This window comes from Lycorma delicatula, chromosome 5 (genome assembly GCF_047948215.1).
Source record: "Lycorma delicatula isolate Av1 chromosome 5, ASM4794821v1, whole genome shotgun sequence".
Taxonomy (NCBI): Eukaryota; Metazoa; Arthropoda; class Insecta; order Hemiptera; family Fulgoridae; genus Lycorma; species Lycorma delicatula.
Genome location: NC_134459.1, coordinates 122,400,184 through 122,423,110, shown reverse-complemented (window position 1 = coordinate 122,423,110; position 22,927 = coordinate 122,400,184).

Genomic DNA, 22,927 nt, shown 5'->3' with positions numbered 1-22,927 from the left:
AGTTTATTTTATTCACAAGATTGGGGGTGAATCCCGGTAAGGCATGGCATTTTTACGCGCGGAGCATATTTATAATATATTCCTTCTAGTAGTTCGGCGTGGGAAAGAACGTTCAGTGGCAAAATGAAATCCTAACAAACTTCTCCCGCAACCACAAAATAAAATGTCTAAAGAGTATATCATCAAAGAAAAAAAATTAAAAAAATATTAATAAACTTCTCTTATTTATTTTTAAAAATAAAAATGATAAAGAATAGATGGTTTGTTAACCGTTTTACTTAATCACTTAATACTAATCAGATTTTAAGTGTCAATGTTTTGTTGGATGACGGAAACTTCTTCTTTCCAATGACTTATAATTGTAAAGTTCTGTGTAACCATTTTGATGTTTATCAAGCAACGTGTTTACCGTTATTAGTGCAAGCAATTAACAAAAATTCATCGATGGGTAAAAAAAGAAGTATTGAAAAATTTCCGCATTGCGTTATCTAAAAGAATGTTTTGCTTAGCTATGAAATCGCCGCATTTCATACTTTTTCTTAATTGTCCAGACGCTTTTATTGCCAATATTTCATCTGCTTAATGTAAAGTAAAACACAGTACGAATATAAATTTTAAAAATTTTCTGCTTTTTCAATTCTCGTGTTGTTAAACTTTTATACTACGTCTAAAATCTGATAGTTTTGCAGCTCTTTAATTCTTTTGAATCAAGAAAAGAAATATTGCAATACATGTAGATAGTTGGTTGACTTATTCTGTCACTTTTCTTTTAACAAATGTTCTGTCTGAGGAAGTCTATTTTAAATCCTGTTATTTTTGTATTTTTCTAGAAATTCTTTACATGAAAAAGGAAACACGACTACAAATAAACTACATTCTAAAAATCAATTTTTGTAACAAAATAAACGAAATAAAAGTGTTTTTTCTGTAGTAATTTCTCTAAATTTCTTTAACATTTTATTGAAATGATTTTTTGATTAATACTTTTCCTAATTATAATTGATTAAATTTACATTAAATATAATGTGTGTGGTTTGTTTTTTATTTTCGTCATTTTGACAATATTCTAAACTTTTTTTATTGTTTTAGCTTTACTTATATTAATTTCTCAAACGTGGTGGCCGATATGTTAATAAATTATTAAAACAATGAAAATCCACCTTACCAGTAAATTAAATTTGTTTTTATAGATCTTTTTTTAGTCCTTAGACCATCGTCAGGAGAATAAAATAATATTATAAAATAAAGTCAAAAATTAAAAATAATTAAGCAGTTATGACTGTTTGCTAGTTAGTAACTAGCCATGCCATCACTGATTTTAATCGTTTCAATTTTTTGGCTTTATTTTATAAAAATATTTTATTCTCCTGACGATGGTCTGAGGTCTGAAAGATCTAAAGAAACACATTTAATTTGCTGGTAATGTGAATTTTCACTTTTTTAATAATTTACTTATATTCTTATTGTATATTATCTTTTAATCAAAGCTTTTTAAATTTTTTTTTTTTTTTATGTTGGTTTGATACACTGCTTGATGAGTAGAAAAATTCAATAATATCCGAAATTTTGTTTTAAACTGTAATATTTCAATTGACATTTTCGTTTACTTCATTCATAAAGACTTTAGTGTTTCTGGAGATAATTAGTAGCAAAAAAAAAACATTTGAAATATCCAATACTGTGCAGCTGGATAAAATAATTATTGAAAATGTTTATATATCAAGTTTAATTTTTTTTTAAACATGGTCCAGTTGGTATATAATATTATTTATATACGAGTATAAATAAGTAAAATACAACCTTACAAACAATTCGTCCGCGTTCTCTTTTTTGGCACTTTCGGTCATTCGACCATCGTCAAGAAAAGTTATTCTTCAATTTCATATCATCAAAATTAAATTATGTAAAATGTAAATTTACAGAATGTTAAAATCACAACTAGTCGTCATAGTATAAAGTCAGGTCTGTTATGTAAGAAGGTCGCAGTTGTTATGAATATTAGTGGTCGAAGGGAGGTAGTTTACGTATATTGAAAATTACTAATTATTTGTTTGAATAAAATATTGTTCTCGAATTTGTTCTGTTCATTTATTAATTTATTGTTATAATAGTACATATTGAAATTTTCGAGGATACTGGTTTTATAAAAGTTGTTCGAAATATTTAATATTTTAATAAAATTATCAGGATTGTAGTTGTGTTTATTTTGTAATATGTGTCTAGCATAATTTATTTTAACCAAGTAGCATTTTTTATATTGTTAACATGCTTTTTGGCTCTAATAGAAAAAGAAGTGTTGGTCATACCTATATATTCTAAATGGCAGTCATCACATTTTAGACTATAGACTCCTTGTTTATCTAAGATATTTATAAAGTTTCAGTTTGCTATTTTTACTATGATCGTTACTGTTAATAAAATTTATTATTTTATTATTGATGGTGTATGTTGTCTATGAGATTATAGAATTTGCTGGCCTCCGTGGTGCGAGTGGTAGCGTCTCGGCCTTTCATCTGGAGGTCCCTGGTTTGAATCCCGGTCAGATATGGCATTTTCACACACGTTACAAATCGTTCATCTCATCCTCTGAAGCAATACTTAAGAGGTTAAACAAGACAAAAAAAGAAGGATTATAGGCTTACAATATTTATAAATTGGGTTAAATTCTATTTTTATATAATTATTTTTTAGTCATATTGATAATTTTATGATGTCTATGTATATTTTATTTTTAATTTTAAAGTATAATTTATTGTCCAGTTGTTCATTGTAACCATTTAATCCTGCTGTATTGTTTATAATATTTATTTAGGAATATAGTTTTAATTCTTTAATCTATAGAGCTATTAAATATCTCAGACACAAGAATTTAAAACTAAATTCGGAAATAAATATTGTAAAGAATATAGCAGTATTAAATGGTTACAATAAAAATTGGACAATAAATTATACTTTAAAATTAAAAATAAAATACATATAAAAGACAACATAAAATTGTCACGTAATGAATTTAAAAAAAATATGTATGAATAGAATTTATCCTATTTTATAAATGTTGATAAAATACATTTTTCTAAAGACAACATACACCACCAACAATGTAATAATAAATTTTATAAACAATAACGATCATACTAAAATAGCAAATTACAAAAATATAAATATCTTAGATAAACATGGAGTCTATGGTCTAAAATGTGAAGACTGCCGTTTAGAATGTATAGGTATGGCCAACCGTTCGTTTTCTATTAGAGGCAAAGAGCATATTAACAATATAAAACAAGGCTACTTGAATAAATCAAATTACGCTAGACACATATTACAAAATATACACAACCATAATCCCGATAATTTTATTAAATTTTATTAGATATTAACGATGACTTTTATAAAACTAGTATCCTCGAAAATTTCAATATATACTATTATAACAATAAATTAATCAATGAACAGACCATATTCGAGGACGATATTTTATTCAGGCAAGTATAAAAATTCTCAAGTTACCTAACCTGTCTCCTTCCAACCACTAATATTCACAACTGCGATCTTCTTACATAACAGACATGACTACTAACTTTATACTATGACAACCAGCTGTGATTTTAACATTTTATAAATTTACATTCTACATAAATTAATTTTAGTGATCAGAAATTGAAGAATAACGTTTCCTGAGATTGGTTGAATGACGGAAAGTGCTAAAAAAAAGAACGTGGACGAATTGTTGGTAAGGTTAGATTTCATTTCAACACTACATTTTTTAGGGTATATGTATTTTTTATTTGTATCACAGTTGTAATTTATCTCAGATTTTCTCATTTTTATATTTATTGAATTTTTTTTTAAGTTTAAATTATGTAGTTTGGGATTACTTTATTTTTCAATGCCTATTTTTACTTTATGTTTGTTTTTGTAATTTCGAAAGCCACATTAATCTTCTTTCAAGAAAATTACTGGAAATTTTGTACAACTGTTAAGTAATATGTATGCAACCGTTATTTGTCCTCTGTTAGTAGTGATTTTGATTTCTTTCTACATCTAATACCTAATTTCTTTTATTACTGCAATTGTTTGTGGGTGAAGTGAATATCTGTGTTTCTAATTTTAATTTACGAAAATCTTTCCTACTTTCTTAATGTTAAAATATTTTATTTAGAATTAGTTAACTAGCCAGTGAGATTTATTTTAATTTTTAATGTTGCGCTCTCGTGAAATAAAAAAAATGCAGGTTTAATGTAAATTATAAATAAAATAAAATGTAAGTTGGGTATTGAGGCTAAGTTTGTTTGAAGTCGATTCTTAGATATTGTTTAATTTTTGTCATACGTTTTTTAACTGGTTAGCTAATGAATCGTACGGATTTGCCGGTTATATAAATAATGAAGTGAACAAAAATATTTTAGGTTAGACTAATTTATTTAAAATGATAAACGTGTCATTTTAATATTTTAGAGTTTGCGCAGCATAAAAAACTTTTACGAGTAAAGATTTGACACATTGTTTAAAACTTTACATAGTTTAACTTTTAGGATTCTAATAAAGACGAGACATGTTACTCGTTTGGTGAATCGTTCAAGACTAAAGAAATTAAGTACAATATGTACGTTCATAATCTGATGAATAATAAGAAATAATAGGTTCACAGGACTCTTTACAATTAAGAAAAAATCATTACTTGATTTTATATCTGAACAAATATTAAGCTACACAGTATTCTATTGTGCATATAAAATAGTATACTAAGTACATGACCAAAGAATTTTAAGTAATTTCGTTTTATAAGGCAACTTTAAAATTATTCCCTTAAAGTGAGCTATGTAATAAAATTATGAAAATATTTTACTTGATTCTGTTAGTACATTTTACTTGATAAATTAGTACTATAATAAAATAAAACTTAGTAAAACTGTTTGTACAATTTTTAATTTTGTTTCATGTTTTTCCTTTGTTGTAAATATTTTTCTCCTTATTTGTTTTAACAAAATTTAGAGAAATATTAACTGTTTCGCATTTTTTTATTGTGCTGATAAATAAATAAATCTGGAATATTATACGTTTTAAATCTACATATGAAGTTTGCTATTTTTTTGTATAGATACGAGCAAACACAGGTGCACAAAAATTATTTTTATCCAAGCGTAGTTTAAATAAAAGAACTTGTTTAGTTTTTATTATGAAACCCAGTATTTATTTATTTGTTTAATGGTGAAGCGATTTTTGTTAGTGGTTTTTTTTAAATAGCATAAAATTTATATGAACAATTTTATTTTCTGATCCAGTGAAATAGAATATCTGTGACAATATTTTATTTGTTCTTGGAATGATGTCCTTTTTTTTACAAAGTTGTATTATTTTAAGGAAATGAAAGTTTTCTAAAAAAGTAAGTAAATATTCTTTTTCTGCTAAATTATTTTATTTATTCTTGTATGAAGAAGAGATTTAGCTTTATAAGCGCGAATCGTAGTAAGCCTTTATGAATATCATAATTTCTTTAGCGGTTTTTGTTTTTTTAATTTACTCTAAACAAATGTTGTACTGAAAATTAATAATAGAACTGCGTATCGAAATAGTGTTATGCGGTTTTTATCCTTCAAATAAGCAGTTATAAAATCAATATATGATAGAAAACATTTCTATTTTAGTCAAGTAAAGTAAAATAAAGAATGCTATTGGCAAGTTTTCTATATAGAGCGGCATGACTTTGACATGATAACTAGATTAATCATTTTTTTTTATTTTATGTACAACAGGACGGCTACTTTTAAGTCTTTGTACAGCACAGTCAGCACAAAACACGTATGTATGAATATTGTTAACATAGTCAATGCGAAACCTAATAATAATAATCCCAGACATAACAAATAATTTTTTTCATTTTATTATATGATGTTCAAAAATAAATTATAACAACGTTTTAAAAATTCTCTGACTGTTATCTGAAAAAAGAAAACAACCATTAATTAAGCACTCCACGAGAAAAAGCAGAACACAATATTTTTAATTATAAAAAATGTTATTATGTTATACTACATGATAACTCTACAACATAAAAATGTAATTAATGCACTTAAATTAAACAAAAAATTTAATATTTTTTATACTATATATATATATATATATATGTTTTAATGAAAAAAAAACCAACAAAAAACAAACAAATCTGTATATTAATCGTAAATTCCTTATAATAAACATCAAAATATATATTTACAAAAATTACTCTTTCACATGTACTTTATATATTGATTACAGTCAATGTGCATAAAAATGCAAATTACATTTTCGTCGTCTAATGTTAAGGCGAGATTGTTTTTCAGTACACTTTAATAGTCCTAAAACTGCCGGTATTATTTAAAAACTTATTCTATCTCAATCTACCTATTCTGTCTCAATCTATTATTATAGTTTTTGACTGTAATAATAATAATTTAGGAGAGAAATAATAATAATAATGATTTTAATAATAGTACTTATTAATATTAATAACAATAATGATTTTATTTTATTTTGCACAGTGGAATAAATATTTTAGGCTTAGGCTACTGCAGAATAATTACAGGGATATATTACCTATGGGCATATTACCTCCTTAATTTTTCTTCAGGAATTTATTTTCATTGATCTGAAGAAAGTCAATCTCCTTACTGTAAGCACTGGCTTCTTCTTTACATCTCTCATTAGCTGGTAGATCACACCTTCGTTCATACAAAATTAATCTTCGATTCCTTACTGAGAAACAAGATATACGAATTTGAATATTCCTGGATAAATTTTCCGTGTAGCAGACGGTAAAAATGTACCAGATCAAAAAAAGGCTCTTCTAGAGCCAAGATTGGTGATGCCCAACAGAAGACGGGTCTCATTATTACAAGTGACTGTTGTGAAATAAAAATTTCTCTTTAATGTAATTAAGTTGGTTTTTGCCCGGGAATTTATACTATTTAATCCTCTAAAGGAGATCATCAATATTATTAAAAATGGTGCTACATAATTTTAGATCATCAGCATACAGCGATTCTATGTATTAATAATAATAATAAACATTATTTGACATATGAGTCTCATTTCTTAATGTTGTCGCCGAATGGCTTCGACGGCTCATAATTCATAACGTAGTGGTGGCCCTGAAAAAATGTTTTTGCGTCAGCTTTGAGAAATGCTGTTGGGTCCGAAAGCTGGTCTCCGGCAAAGTCGGGGAGTTGCGGCTCGTCCATTGAAGTCCGACCGGGCTTTTCCTCATCGGCAGTTGGGTCTCCAATACAACGTGGTAGTGGTGGCCCCCAGAGCCCCGCAGTGTCGGGTCGGTCGTCCTTCGCCGGCGCGGGCGAGGCGGTTCTCCCCGAACGATCCCACGATCGTTCGATTAATTTAATAATAAATTAATCGAAAAAAATTAAGATGTTATGTCTTTCTTAATCAAACATTTAGGTTAAGTAGAAAATGAAGAACAAACTTTTATCACTAAAAGTTGCGATATTATTTCCTCTGTTCTGATTCATTGATTTAACCAATTTCCTTCTAAAATGAATTATTCTTTTTAAGAACCAGTAAAAGAAAGGTTAAATTTCTATTAATGTTTTCAAAGCATCGTACAAAACATTCACTAGTATGAAATACTTAAAATAATTAAAATACAAAATATTATTAAACATTTATTTAATATGTATTTATTAGAATTTAATTTCTGATGATCCAATTTTGTGGGATTATTTATATAACATACTTATTGTATAATTGTAAAAAAAATACACAAATAAGGGTCTCATGATACTAATTTAATAGTAGCTACTGTGAAAAAATTACGCTTTGTTTTTATTTGAACTAATATTTAAGAAAATAACTTACTCTTTACCGAGCTGTTGTAAATTTAAAGTATCTGTTGGGTTGTGGTGACTGTGCTGTAGAATATATATACATATATAATATTTTGTTATTCTTTACTTAAAAGAAACCGCTAGTACACTTCTTTTTTTTTTTTTTAAATACTTCATAATAATAAAAAAATTTCAATTTTTTTTGCAAAATCAATAATTTATGTTTTGCATAATTTCTATCTTAATAAAAATTATTTATTTTACCAAAATTTGGATTAAATATTTTCCCCTCATTATATTATTGACAAAACAGTGAAATTGAGTCACTTTATATCATTAAGCACAGTAATATAATCGTATTTATTTAGTTTATTTCTAATACGTTTTTCCAATAGGTTTTAATTAATAGTCACGTAGAATAAACACAATTGTAAAACACGTTATAAACACAGGTTTTGTACAAGTACATTTTCCAGAGTTTAATAATTTTTTCTACTATAATTGCGTATTATAATATTAAAATTATAAAAACATCTTTATTCACATATTTGACTATTTAAATCATAGTAAGTATAAACATATTTTAGTTTTAAAAATACTAAAATTCTTTTTGTAATAATTCTATTTAAGGCAATATTTCTCCTTGATAGTATAACAACAAAAGAAGATACTTTCAAATCGGTGTGTGAAAACTTATTAAAAAGAAAAAATTGTATTTTCATTAATTCACAAGTAGTAGATTTTTAATAATAATTAAATTTTAGATTAAATTGTAGATTTTTAGTAATAATTTATCTAAATAGTTAATTTTGTGAGTTTTTAACGTTTTTGATTTATTGATATTTTATGGTGTGTTATGTTATTATAATCACTTATTAAAAACTTCCTTTCTCATTTAATACTTCCCTCATAGTATGAAATCTCTTCATTTTATCAAAATTAAGTTTTTTACATAAATTTAATAATTTCAGTTTTATATAGAACTGATTCGGGATGTCTTATTATAATGGCCAAACTATTCTAGCCTAAGTCTATTATTCTATTCTTAGCCTATTCTATTTGTCTAAGTATTCTTAATTTTGAATTCTATTTACCCAAATAATTTTCAATTTCTTCAAACCATGAAATATTATAATTTTTCTGTTTGTTTTTCTTTTTATTCTGATCGTTTATTTTTCAATTACAAAAATAAAATTTCGTTCCAGGTAAATATATTGTAGAATTTCTTTGCCATGCTTAAATTTAAAATTTGTGCAAGAAGACGTCTTTTGTGTTAACAAAATTAAACTACGATTACGAGTGTCTTTATCGTTAGTGATTTTAAAAGAATTTAGTTGAAAATAACTACGATAGGATTGAAATCGCCGTAATTACAGCATTAAAAAATAATCCGTATACCATTTGATAAAGGAGAATTATAGTTCCCAGGACAATTCCTCGTAAATCAAAATATTAGTGTGCATTTTAAATTTGGATATTTAACGAAATTTATTACACTGTTTTATAAGATATATTGGAGTTTGTTATTGGTTAGCATCGTAAATTTTATTATGATTAAATTAATAGAAGAATTTTCTTCATCCATATTTATTTATTTTACTGGAAAGTCAAAACTTGACCTTATGATAAAGTCAATTGATTTGTTTCTCGATCTGGGAATTACATTTGTTTAAAAAAATAATTTTAGAAAAAGCTAGTTAGAAATAATTTCTCACATTTCTGGTAAAAAACAATCAGAATTTTAAATCTTATGAAAGATTGAAACCGTATGGTCTCTGTTTTATGAGATAACCTAAATACTATCACTATTACAAAAAAAAATAAAAAAAGGATGACAGTAGATTTAAATAAGAAATTATGAATTGTAAAAATCAATCAAACTAAAAATGATGCTAAAAAGTATAAAAGTTTTTTTTCCTGAAAATACATTTAAAGATTTAATGTAAGATAAAATGTTAATTTTGTTCCTAGACGAACTGAAAATTATCGAAATTTTTCTAATTAAGACCGTAGAACAAGAAAAAGAATGTAGAAAGATAGACAGCAATGTATTTTTTCATTAGTTTTAATGATTCTTTCCGTCAACTATAGAATTTCAAAAAATATTTCATTTCATTGTTTTAAATAATGCAAACTAAAGAATATATATATATATGTTGTATGTGTGAGTGTGTGTGTGTGTGTGTGTGTGTGTGTGTGTGTGTGTGTGTGTATCGTATTTTAATCTTAGTGTATTAGTGTTCTGTGTTTTACTATAACAATACGTTTAAGGTTTAATGGATTGATGTTCAGTAAAAAGTCAAATTGTTAGTAACCATGTATATTTTTTTATTCAACATTCAAGGCCGTACAACAGTTTTTGTTTCCATTGTGGTAAGCGTGAATTTTTGAAATTAAATATATTTGTATTTTGTAGTTAGTTATTTATTAATATAACACAGGGATATTTTGTTAGCATTTTTCTATGAAATATGTATATATATATATATATATGTATATATATATATATATATATGTATATATATATATATATATATATATATATATATAAACATGAATATATTCTTTGATGTTATGTAACTAAAACCTTGAGTAATTTGATTTATCAAACGGTAAAATACAATGTTGCAGTCACCCTTACTTTTGTATATATACAGGTTCTAAAATCTCTGCTTCTGTTTCACAAAGAAGAACAAAGTACTTCATTGTTTTAGTATTATTATTATTATTGTCTTTCTTTTTAAGTGTAGCGTAACATCTAATAGAACAAAAAGAGAATGCCATTTGATGAAAGATAATTTTCCCATTTTCTAGGGAAATATGGAGTAAATTTAGTTTGCAGTACGAAACGAGATCATTTAGTATTATTAACCTTTAATTTTTTTTTACTGCATTTTAGTGTACATTTTAAATCTAAAGAGATCTCACTTTACTAATTATACAATAACCATGTTATAAAATAAAAATAAAAATTGAATCTCTTTTTTTTATATTTTAATAACCATGCTCTTTTTTTTTTGTCTTCAGTCATTTGACTGGTTTGATGCAGCTCTCCAAGATTCCCTATCTAGTGCTAGTCGTTTCATTTCAGTATACCCTCTACATCCTACATCCCCAACAATTTGTTTTACATACTCCAAACGTGGCCTGCCTACACAATTTTTCCCTTCTACCTGTCCTTCCAATATTAAAGCGACTATTCCAGGATGCCTTAGTATGTGGCCTATAAGTCTGTCTCTTCTTTTAACTATATTTTTCCAAATGCTTCTTTCTTCATCTATTTGCGGCAATACCTCTTCATTTGTCACTTTATCCACCCATCTGATTTTTAACATTTTTCTATAGCACCACATTTCAAAAGCTTCTAATCTTTTCTTCTCAGATACTCCGATTGTCCAAGTTTCACTTCCATATAAAGCGACACTCCAAACATACACTTCCAAAAATCTTTTCCTGAGATTTAAATTAATTTTTGATGTAATCAAATTATATTTCTTACTGAAGGCTCGTTTCGCTTGTGCTATTCGCCATTTTATATCGCTCCTGCTTCGTCCATCTTTAGTAATTCTACTTCCCAAATAACAAAATTCTTCTACCTCCATAATCTTTTCTCCTCCATTTTCACATTCAGTGGTTCATCTGTGTTATTTCTACTACATTTCATTACTTTTGTTTTGTTCTTGTTTATTTTCATGCGATAGTTCTTGCGTAGGACTTCATCTGTGCAGTTCATTGTTTCTTCTAAATCCTTTTTACTCTCGGCTAGAATTACTATATCATCAGCAAATCGTAGCATCTTTATATTTTCACCTTGTACTGTTACTCGGAATCTAAATTGTTCTTTAACATCATTAACTGCTAGTTCCATGTAAAGATTAAAAAGTAACGGAGATAGGGAACATCCTTGTCGGACTCTCTTTCTTATTAGGGCTTCTTTCTTATGTTCTTCAATTGTTATTGTTGCTGTTTGGTTCCTGTACATGTTAGCAATTGTCCTTCTATCTCTGTATTTGAACCCTAATTTTTTTAAAATGCTGAACATTTTATTCCAATCTACGTTATCGAAAGCCTTTTCTAGGTCTATAAACGCCAAGTATGTTGGTTTGTTTTTCTTTAATCTTCCTTCTACTATTAATCTGAGGCCTAAAATTGCTTCCCTTGTCCCTATACTTTTCCTGAAACCAAATTGGTCTTCTCCTAACACTTCTTCCACTCTCCTCTCAATTCTTCTGTATAAAATTCTAGTTAAGATTTTTGATGCATGACTAGTTAAACTAATTGTTCTATATTCTTCACATTTATCTGCCCCTGCTTTCTTTGGTATCATAACTATAACACTTTTTTTGAAGTCTGACGGAAATTCCCCTTTTTCATAAATATTACACACCAGTTTGTATAATCTATCAATCGCTTTCTCACCTGCACTGCGCAGTAATTCTACAGGTATTCCGTCTATTCCAGGAGCCTTTCTGCCATTTCAATCTTTTAATGCTCTCTTAAATTCAGATCTCAGTATTGTTTCTCCCATTTCATCCTCCTCAACCATGCTCATATTAATATATATATATATTATATGAGTTTCTTTTAGTATAAATGTGTTTTGATATTACTATCTCGTGTGATACAGTGGGGTTATATTTATTTTTATGTATAATAATTTAGACGTATATATTTAGATAAAATTACACATTTTTTTTTTTTATTTTATAGTATAAATGTATAGTATAATTATCTATTATAGCTGATCATAATTAATCAAAATCAATTTAGTACGAACGTATTACTAAATTACAACAAATTACAAGTTGGAACTCTTAAATTTTCCATTATATTGCAGTAAATTTTTCTTATTAAATATCAATTTTTTTTTCTCTTTAAGGTAATTATTTATTTTCTTTAACTATATATCATAAAAACCAAATCTTATAAATTAAATGGTATTATTTTTAATTATGGTTCGATTTTATTTTTACTTGCGCAAGTTGTGAGGAAATTTGATGTTATATGTATTAAAAAATGACTGTATAAATTGGTGGTTGATTTGGTGTTACTGTATTCTTATTAAATTTTTTTATATTAGTATCAAGATATTTTTATATTGTACTTGCTGGTCTAGGCAAGACCCCTTGGCCCAAGTCGGCGCAGGTAAGCCCCGGGACCACCGAGCCGACTCCAAAGACCGCAGAGTTCACTTCGCTTGTCATTACTTCTAGCCAGGGCATTTACAGTATTCAGGCTGTATAGAGACCGGAAAAAACCTAAATTACAAAAGACAGAATAGTAGTAACTTCTTCCTTTCTTTTTCATGTTTAGCCTCTGGAATTACGTTCAGATAATAGTTCAGAGGATGATATGTATGAATGTAAGCGAAGTGTAGTCTTGTACAGTCTCAGTTCGTCCATTCCTGAGATATGTTGTAAATTGAAACCCAACCACCAAATACCACCGGTATCCACGATCTAGAATAGTAGTAACTAAGGTAACTAAAATACACAGACTTTAAACTTATTTTTGTTACCATGATGAAAAAAATTAATTTAATTTTTAATTATTTATACATTTTTTTCTTCTTAAATGAATAATATTAATTGACAGCTTTATCCCCAATAGGGCTTTTTGGGGTTAAATCCATAATTGGTAGTGTAAATCCTTCGTACTATAAAAATATTTTTGATTTTTAATTTCTATGTTGTACGAGGTAATTAAATATGGGAATGACAAGATTAAAGAAAAAACAGATATTAAGGTAAAATCACGATTCAGACACAGCATCTGAATACTGTGTTTACCTTAACTAATAATTTTATTTTTTATTGTTCGACTGGCAATTTTTAAATGTTTCTATTGCATAACTTGATTCGAAACTATTAACAAAGTATTGAAGCTAGTAAATTACTTGTTTCAAACGGAAGTATTATAAACAGAAGCATTTTTATGTTGCCTAGAACTATATTTTTTAATTTATTTAAATCAACCCACTTTTCCAATGCCTAAAGCTAAATTTACGTAATTTTATAATATTAAACAAAGTAAAACTACAACCTGTTTGCCTGAAAATAATAAAATGTTCAAAAAAAGTAGTATAAAATCTACAAAGTATAGTAAACTCTTATTTTGCAGTTCATAACATCTTGAAATAGATACTTTTCGCTACTACATTCTTCGCACAATCTACCACAGTTATTTTGTCTTCTTTCTAAACACATTCTTTCCTCATTTTCATCAGAATATTTTTAATTCAAAAATTACATTAATAATTTATTAAAAATTTTACAATCTCTACCTAAAATTAATATTTTAATTTTTTATGTATCGTTTTGTTGATATTATTAATTATTTTTATTATACCCTGGATGTTTTTTTTTAATTGTATTCTAGGTTATAAATACTCTAGGTTTAGTATTAACTAGTTAACAAAGAAATTCTTTGAAAGCATCATTTTATGTAATGTATTATTTTAAATGATATATTTGAGTACTATAATAATGCGTAGTTTAAAAAAGTTTACTTTTCTGAAAATACTAACTATTAATAGTGTGCAACGAATGCATAAAATTTTATCTCAATTGAAGAAAAGATATTTGACAGTTAGCAGGCACATAAAATGTTACAATAAACTCCAAAATTGTTTTAGGCGTCTAATGGCTACTCGTATCAAAGCTAAACTATGCTAATTTTGCATTGATAAACGTTGCACTAATAGCTTCATTAATACATGTTTTAGGATTTATGCCAAGTTAAAAAAAATTAGTTCGCTTTCTCATAAATTGCAAAAAATTCATGAAAACCGGGTAAAAAGACGAATGTAATAAAGGGATCATTTTTTTATTTAGATTTAAAAGTTACTTTATACAAAAAAAAAATATATATATTAAAATATTATTTAATTCTTTAGAATACATTTAAATTTAAAATAAGTTTAAGAAGTTTAAATGATGTCACGTGAAACGCATCAAAGGGGAAAAAATGCGCATAAATAAGAATTCATTTCCCTATTCAGCATGAAAAACATCATAAACAAAAAGATAGTCTTTATTACTTTTTTATTTAATCTATCTAAGTGTTAAATTATATTTGTATTTTCAGCGTATTAAAATTAATTCGTAATGTATATTTTCAAATTTATTTTGTAAATCTCTCCTAAGTAGTATGTTAATTAATTATTACACTATCTTCCGTTCTTTTTTAAACGAAATTCATTCAATAAGTTTCGATATGAGCATTAGTAATTAATTTGTACAGATAACCTTTGTTTCTCTTCAATAATGCTATAAGTAACTACTCTTTCAGGAAACATTGAACTATCTTAAATCTTACTCAGTATCGATCTTTCAGATTCGTAGAGTTTCATTATACAAACCTTTAACTTGATTGGAATTCTTTAAGTAAGTCGGAACTACAATGTTAAATGCCTAGCGTGAAATGAAATTCAGTTTATCCTGTTATACAGTTTTCAGTGAAATCATTTACCTATAAAAAATAAAATTTAATTTATTCACTTTCTTTATAAATTTTTAAACATTTGTTTCATGAACTATAATCAGTACTTGCAATCCGGAATCCGTTATCCGAATGCTATTGAATATTAATTACACTGATCTGCACACAAATAAAAATAATTTTCAAAAAAATTTTTTCCGCTGATTTTATATATGCAAATGAAAATTTAAAGGGTTGGACTTTTTTAGTAAAGCGGATTTTAAAAAAATACCTGATTTTTTTTTGTTTTTTAAAACTCTGCAGCCCACAGTACGATAATATTTTTCTTATCTTCTTTTCTTTACTTTTCTCAATAGGTTGTACTAAATTATTCATTTAATTTTGCTATTTGAAATATGTTGAATTTGAATTATGAAAGAGTGTGTTAACAGAAAAAAATAACTGTGGTATGTTGTGGAGGGAGAGTGTAGTAGAGAGGACTAAGTATTTAAAGAAGTTATAAACTGCAAAATAAAATAATATTTTACAATATTTTGCTGATTTTATGCTGCTATTTTTACAGCGTATTTTTCCAGCCAAGCAAGTTTACGTTATTTAATATTAGAAAATTATGTAAGTTTTGGTTTGGGGATTAGAAAAACCCACCGGAAAGTAGGCTGCATTAATAAACCCACCGGATTGGTCTAGTGGTGAACGCGTCTTCCCAAATCAGCTGATTTGGAAGTCGGGAGTTCCAGCGTTCAAGTCCTAGTAAAATCAGTTATTTTTCCACGGATGCTACTGTATTATTCGATCCGGTATTCACGATCTACTCTGTAAATCGTGGATACCGGTGTTCTTTGGTGGTTGGGCTTCAATTAACCACACATCTCAGGAATGGTCGAACTGAGACTATACAAGACTACCTTCATTTACATTCATCTTCTGAAGTATTATTTGAACGGCAATTACCGGAGGCTAAATAGGAAAAAGAAAGAAAAGGTGCATTAATAAAGAAACGTAGGATTTATGTCAAGATAAAAGAAATTAATTTGAATTTAAAATCATGAGAATTGGGTAAAAACATGATGTTGTAATAAAGGGATCAATTTTAGGGTCATCTAATTTCAAAGGGCTCTCAATTGATTGGTAAATACATTCAAGCTCTCTGGTGGTTTGATTCCATCATCGATATATCCCGGAAAAGGCTTTTACCGTCTTTTTATCGTAGATTACAAGGTTTGATGTAAAAAGTCGAAATGCAACGTATGTAATTTTAGAGATATATTACATCCCGGATTTTATGATTTTTTAAGAAGTTCATACACCAATCCTACTTAAAATTATCAACCTTATGGAGTAGTGATTTAAAAATATTTTGAAAGCAGCGTGTATCCATACTGCTTTCTCAGATCAATTCAAACTCTCTATTCATTCAAAGCCTACATCCTTCATCGAGGTAAATATCTGTGCTTCAACAAATATTTCTTTTTTGATTTTTACCTCACTGGTCCTGGGAAACTTATTATTAAAGTATTACAAATTTTGGTCATTACGATTCATTGATTTTACATAATGCTTTATCAAACTATGTTATATAGGTAATGGTGTAAGATATACATCCTTTTTGATTTACTAAAGCTTGGAAAGTAACATTTTTCTGTCCAGCTATGAGTAACTTTTCTCTTCGACCAGTTCTCTTGAATATAGTAGTTTTACCTGTCTGTAATGTTCCATTCACATAAGAAATAGCAGTACGTTAGTATCAACTTTTGGTCTTCTCATATGTGCCAAAAGTACTTTTCTACTGTCTCAGCATTCATTCAGTAAAAATTTGATACTCTCATGCATCTTCGTTTGTGCTGCATTAGCAAGAGGAATTGTTGGTTTCTCATTGCCGATGTGATGGAAGACTGTTTTTAAATTCTTTTAGAGAAATCTATAAACTAATTCATTTAGTAGGACTGTGATGTTCTAGTAAGTTAAATAAAGAATTTACATCATAATAGTACACTATATTTTCTTTTTAAGGATAACAGGTGCAAAAATATTTTCGGCCTAATACGGAAAAAAATATATTTTACTACCACTTTCGAGAGGGCTCCTGCATTTTAACATTAAATTCAATAACTCTGACTGTATTTTTACAAATTAAGAACACTGACTAAAACATTAAATTCTGCTTGAGAAATTCTGTGTGGTAATGTGTTCCCGCATTGGAAATTTTCATCCTCATCTTTTTCAATACTTTTAAACTACCATGGCCTTATTGATCACCATTTTCTTCTGAACTCCTTGTTTTTGAAGGAGCTGGAGCTGGTAACTGTTTAGTGAGTGTAATAAGTCATCCAGCTGAAAAAAAATTGGAATATGCAATAGATTTCTTGAATTTAAAGGTGATGACTTTAATATTTGTATACAAAAATAACAGTCCTTCGAGTGGTTCTTAGGCTCTTTCTATACTAGAATAAAAAGCAAAAGGCATTTGCGTCTTCTCACTTAGCTGCTAAGAAAATACGTATAATAGTACACTTTATACTTATTAAAGGTTTTTAGTTACGCAAGAATTACAGAGATATGATAACCAAGATCTATCTTAATCTCCTATTTTAATCCAAAATAGGGATTTTTTTAACGGTATGAGAAACATTTTTTTTTTAAGGTTTAAAAGTTAATTTACAATTGAAGAAAGATTGTTAGTATATCTTATACGATTACCAAACATTGGTAAATTACTAACAATACACAAAAAACTATATTTAGTAAGCATAACAAAAACAGTTCATTTCTCTACCAAAGATCGTAGAAATAAAACTCAATACCAAAATATGATTTATTTTTCTTGCAGTAATTTTTTAAGAGTGTTTTGGCCTTATAAAAAGTGTATAGTCTTAAAGTATACTTTATGGCCGTTAACAAATAGTTTTAAGACAGAGTAAAAAATAACAATAATTATTTTTTTATACATTATTACTGTTTATTTAAATTACTGTTAATATTATTTTTTGTTTTTCTTGAAAATTTGTTAAAAATATTTCTTAAATTAACATTATTATGCATTTTTTATTACAGAATGAGTTTTCCTTACGTTGTTAATATTTCGGTACTATATTATATCTCATTATTAATATTGTACTGTGATATTATTTTGTAACATAAATATATTTTAAATAGAAATATATAACTATTTCGTTCCAGTTTTTTTTTCTTCAAAGAAATGCAGAATGAGAAGATTTGAAAGGAAATTTTAAAAAGTAACTTACACTTATTTGAAAATCGCCATCGAATATAGTGATTACACTGTAATAATATATTTATGTTATATTCTGATAAACTAGGAGTTTCGTGTAAAATAACAGTTGTAACTTATTAACATAAGCAAAGCAATGGTTCCTGCCAACAAATACGGAAATATACACCTATCACGCATACGTATCATTGATATTACAAGTTGGTTTTTATATGCGTATGTTTGTGTGCGTGTATGTACGTGTAAAAGCGCGTAAAGGGGTTTTGTGATATAAGCTATGTATAAGGGATTATGCCTGTAAATCAGATAAGATTTTGAACTGGTGATTACATAATGGGGGAACTGTATGAAGTGGTGGTTGTGCGTATTGGAAAACGTATGTGCTCATAGGATGATCAATTATGTTGAAAGCCTAAGGCAATAGAAGCAGGTTCTTAGTCTTCTCTCACCTACCTATGAACTTAGAAGTGAATGAATTACTTATCTTCTCATATCAAAATCTCTACTGTATTCATAAGCGATTACTTGAACTTCCTTTTTGTACTTAGTTATTCTCTATTAATAATTACTATACCATATAAATTACTTATTATGCTCTAAAATGTATTCATCTTGAAGCTACTGTTATATAACTTTAAATTAAAATTATATTTTAGATTATTTTAAAAATTAATGTTAATATGCATAATAATCAGGAAACCCATGTGCTGTTTGATCTAAAAAAAATTGATGTTATTACGTTTAAAGGAACGACATAAATCAATGAAATTTTTAAACCCAATAACCTCTTAAACCACTACATAAACAGCAGTGTTTTGGATTTAGCCATCATAATAAAAAGTAAAAATATTTAAAAAATAAATAAAAATATTTAAAAAATAAATAAAAATATTTAAAAAATAAATAAAAATAATAATAATTTATAACTTATTTATTTAATTAGATTTTATTATATCTCGGTTATTGATTGTTTTTCAGTAACTGATTACAATAATAATTATAACTTTTAATAGTATGCCTAAATTATAACTATTAAAAAGATTTGAAATATATTTTATTTCACATAAATTGAATCTACTTAATATATTATAAATAATATTCTAGAGATAGCTTTTCTATTTAAGTTTATGAATTACTATTATTTATTGTTATCATTCGATTAAAAAAAAGGGTATTTTAGTTTCCATTTTATTAAAAATTGTATTGTTTTCAATAAAAGATTCTAATTTGTTTACATAAATAAACATTTCTTTCGGTATACGGTTATTTGCTGTTGTATTCCAGCGCGTATTAATGAAAAGACATTTTGTAAATCGCTAGCGTTCAATTAGAACCACTAAAAACTATTTTAAAACAGTTCGTCGACATTTGAATACATGCACTGAAGTAAACGTTTTCTGTTCTTTAATTCAACAAACTCTCGTCAGACTGTTTTTTAATTGTTTTGCAATTTGACAAAATTATCGATAATGAACTGGCTGCTATTCTGTAACGTAATATAACATTTTATTTTTTACTACCTTTATTTTTGTCTTCTATAAGTTTTAATTTATTCTGAAAAGATAAAGTTTTACGCTTTCCATTTCGTTGTACTAATGGTATAAACAACCGTAGACGTTAAATTAAGTACAATATATAAGATAAAAAACAAAAAAAAAACTGTCTTTGTTTCTTAAGGACAGCCCGCCATTAAAGAAATTCACTAACTGTTACACACTGAGATTAAACACGCACTACTGTAAATGCTAACTGCAGCAGTGAACAAATGGACTGCCTTACCATGAGTCACGTAGCCGCTGTCATCAAGTAGCATACTGTATCGTTTATTGCTGTTTCATCATAATAAAAGCTGACTACTTAAAACTAATTCATACAAAACAAAAAAAAATTTTAACTATTATTATGCCCAAAAAATTTGTTGTGTAGAAATCATTTGTTCGTACACATAATAATGCAGAAAATTAAACCAATAACACACAGAAAATACTCTTAAAGTCAAGGTTTTGTAATAATTTCGTACTATAGTGAATTTTGTAAAAGAGAAGTCGCTTATAGAAAAGTTCGACTGTATATACATGAATTATTAGCAATTAAAAACAACTTTTTAGTAATTATTTTCTTATATTTAATGCAGGTGGATGGAAAATATCGAGAAATTTATTTCTAGCTCATATCAATATCTACTGTTTATCTACTGAAAGCATATGAGGTTTGTTCACAAAACAATCTCTTACAGCTCACATTTCTAATACACTGATATTTAGTTCATGTATTAATTTAAAAAAAATTAATTGGTTGTATTGAGAAATTTTAGAAAATGTTTTAAATAATTTTTATAATAAACATACTGAAAAAGTTGCCAGTTGGAAACATTTTAATTACTGTTATCGCTGTTCTCATACTGACATCAGCTGACATATTTATTTGTAAAACCGTACTCTGAATCTGGTTATTTTATAAATACAGATAAAAATCCTTTAACATTGACAGCAATCTGAAATTTTTTAAAATACAATTTTATATTCTTAAAAATTATTAAAAATTGCTAACAAACGACAACACACAAAATATAGATATACTGAATGAACAGCACAATTCAAATTAAACAACTAACATTCTAAATACGTTTCTGCCTAACTGGAGAAAAAAAAATTACCAGAAATAACATCAGCTGAAGCCAGTGATCAAAGTAGGATCATTAAGGGTGGTTGAAAGCAACTGATAATATTTTTTAATAAGATTTAAACAAAACCTAATTAAATAAGTTTTTATTAAAACTTTGTAAAATTTATTTTCATAAAAGTTTATATTTTTAAATTAATTTTAATGCGGATGAATTTTGGAAAGTAATGGTAATAGGAGTTCAAATGAATCAGCAAGAGTTATGTGTTAAGAATCATTCATTTTATTTTTCCTCTTACCTAATGTAAACAAGTATTGTTATTTGTTATTGAACCAACTGATTTTAATTATTGTAGAATTATTAATTACAAGAATTTTACTTTCCTCGAAAACAACATTACTAATTTTATACCTGTTCTAGTCAGATAGTATGTTCAACATATATTATTTATTATTATTGTGCATTTAAGTAAAGTATGAAGCTATTATGATTTAATAAATAAGGTGTTAATTGTATATTACAATGTAAAAGACGCAAATGCTCAGTAAAAATAATTTAGTTATATTTGTCCTTGAGCGTAGGATAATAGGATGTTTAGCTTGGTATTATAGTAAAGAGTGTTGTTATATCTACCTCCCACTCGTAATAGTCATAAGTTATCCAGAAATAGGTCAAATGAAATGATTTTTCTTTGGTTAGAAAAAATTTGATGTTCTTAAGTTTATGTGATCACTAACATGTACATATTGAGATTTTTTTATACGAAAAAGGTAAGGGTCTGATTTATTTCCCTTCTAGTTGAGCCATTGGTTCGTCTAGATCGATTTAATTTAAGATTGTAAATAAATCTGAAACAAAAGCTAAATATGCGAATTAGATTATGTAAAGATGAAAATTGTTGTGTGTAGTCAATTAAATTAGTATGTACTAAAGTTATTGATATGCTTTTCCGTTTTTCTAAAAGACATTCCGAACCCTTACTGTAGTTACTAAAGTTAATATGAGTACTTGCCCAGTGAGATGAAAATTGTAAAAGCTAAGGAGGACCATGCAACCAAAGTGACATATCAATGAATTTAATTAGATTATAATCCCTAGACAATACGTCAGCTTGATTTTCCAAAGACTTAACATAGTGCCATTTAGCATTTGAGGTATCTCTTTGAATTTCAGTAATTCTATTACTAATAGATACCTCCCAAGAAGACGGATGTACTTGAATCTAGACAATTCTATTATTGGATCTGAATACAAATGTATCTCATCAATATGTACATTTAGAGCATTGATTACCTTCACCAGTAGTTGTGAGAGTAGTAAACAACCAAATAATTTAAGCTTTGGTAGTGTTATTTGCTTTAAAAGGGCAAGTCTTGATTAGGAAGAAAGTAAGTTACATGACATTTTTTGGTTGGAAAATGAAATTCAAATGTAGATAAAACAGCCCTTAATGGAGGCGTCTAAAAATACGCGTATTTATTTTACTTCCATAGTCTGGCAGTATTAATGTCTAACCTTGATGTTAGAAATTGAATTACAATGAATTCAATTATGCTAACTGGAAGTTGCATTGATTCAAGCGAGTTGACAAATAAAGAAATGTCATTAATGAATTTAGATAAAAGATCTAATGATTCTCCTTGTAATGAACGTATTTTTAAAATGGGGTCTGCAGTAAAATATACAATCATAAATTATTGTCAAATCGTTTTTTCAATAAATCTAACGCGTTTTTATAATTTTCATTGGTTATTGGAAGATTTTTAATAATGGTTAAGGCTTCGAGTCTTAGCGACGAATATCAGTGATGTAACTTTT